Raw genomic sequence first — 1,432 nt, 5'->3', positions numbered from 1 at the left:
ACACAGCTTGGTGTTGTCAGCAAATGTGGTGAGGGTGCACTCGATCCCACATCCATGTTGCTGACAAAGATGTTAAACAGCACCGGTCCCAGTACCGATCCCTGAGGAATGCTGCTCACTACAAAAAGCTGAGCCCATGTTCCGTGGTGCTGCAGGTGATGCCGTGACTCGGATTCGAACCGAGGTTGCTGCGGCCACAACGCAGAGTACTAACCACTATACGATCACGGCGTGCTACCAGGGCTGTTTGCTTCTCAGTAGCTGTAACAATTGTAAACCCTAAGCTGGCCTTCAAATTGCCTTAGCAAACCTGTACACTATATCACAAGAAATGCTAGACATGGGATCTGGAGGGTGCTGCTTGCCCCTTCCTTCCTGCCCCCTTCAAAACAAACAAACTAACGTAGTTTTTTAGGCTGATTGTCTCTGTGAGGTGGTTTTGCTCACAGCTTTAGACCCAGTGTGGTTGGCTCAAGCTCAATCATGGGAATGGTGGGCTCTTGTAGGAAGAGAAGGGCTGAGAGGTAAATACAGAGGGATGCGAGTCCCTAACCCAGCCTCTCACTCGAGAAATTGCAGCCTGGGGGCTCAGCCAGAGGGAATGGAAAGAGAAACTCCCTTAGTGCTGAAAAACTGGAAGGGAGGCAAGTTTGGGGAGATTTCTGAAACCCATCCTGATCCTGCTTCCTCTTCCATTCCTCCCAAAGCCAGTGTGGTTGGAACAGGAGTAGCACAGAGACCTGAATTTTGTAATTTCAGCTTTTTATTAATTTCCCCCAAAGCACAAGCATATGCCTGAAATGATTTCCATTTCTGCTAAAGAAATAGTTGTTGTTGTTGTTTGGCAAACAAAACAAAGCAAAAAGCCAAGATGGAAAACTTGGGTCATCTCTATTAAGTTTATTAATATTCACCATGGCTGTACATCAGAAAACTCTAGGGTCATAATACAGCTTTTTAAAGTCTTTATGTTTGATACCGGTGTGGATATTTCAGCTCTGCTCTTAAGTCTTTCGTGGCTGTATCATAAAATGCATCACAGCAGCGTGACACCTGCTAACCCCTAGAAATACCCAGCTCCAATGATACATTTCTGTAAATGATCAGTTCAAAGGTTTTGAATATATTTTGGACCTCAGTCATTATGGATTTCTGGTGATGGGAAAGGGTAATAAGACAATGGGTATCTCTTTTCCAATGCTGTGCTTCACCCATCCTCCCAGCCTGCTCTGTGCAGGTGGAGCTGGGGGGCACGCACCCAAACCAGCTACATTGCACATCGGGGCTGTAAGTGGAATAATAAGGGTCAGTTTAGCAGAATTACTGAACTGAGACAAGAATTTGGCATCTCATCAGCCGCCTTCTTACCTGAGGGGAGTGTGGTGAACATATGCAATCAAAGTTCTGGGTCTTTCAGGGGATATGGGTGATG

General features: G+C 46.1%; 1 non-coding gene across 1 annotated transcript; it reads right to left on the bottom strand.

The window, feature by feature from the left end:
• Positions 1 to 159: 159 nt before the first annotated feature.
• TRNAH-GUG lies at positions 160 to 231 on the bottom strand. Its single transcript has one exon. It is a non-coding gene; the product is annotated as a tRNA-His (tRNA).
• Positions 232 to 1,432: the final 1,201 nt, after the last annotated feature.

Source organism: Eurypyga helias, unplaced genomic scaffold (genome assembly GCF_000690775.1).
Source record: "Eurypyga helias isolate BGI_N326 unplaced genomic scaffold, ASM69077v1 scaffold31770, whole genome shotgun sequence".
Taxonomy (NCBI): domain Eukaryota; kingdom Metazoa; phylum Chordata; class Aves; order Eurypygiformes; family Eurypygidae; genus Eurypyga; species Eurypyga helias.
The sequence above is the reverse complement of the archived record's forward strand: the minus strand, read 5'-3'. Positions and strand labels throughout refer to the sequence as shown.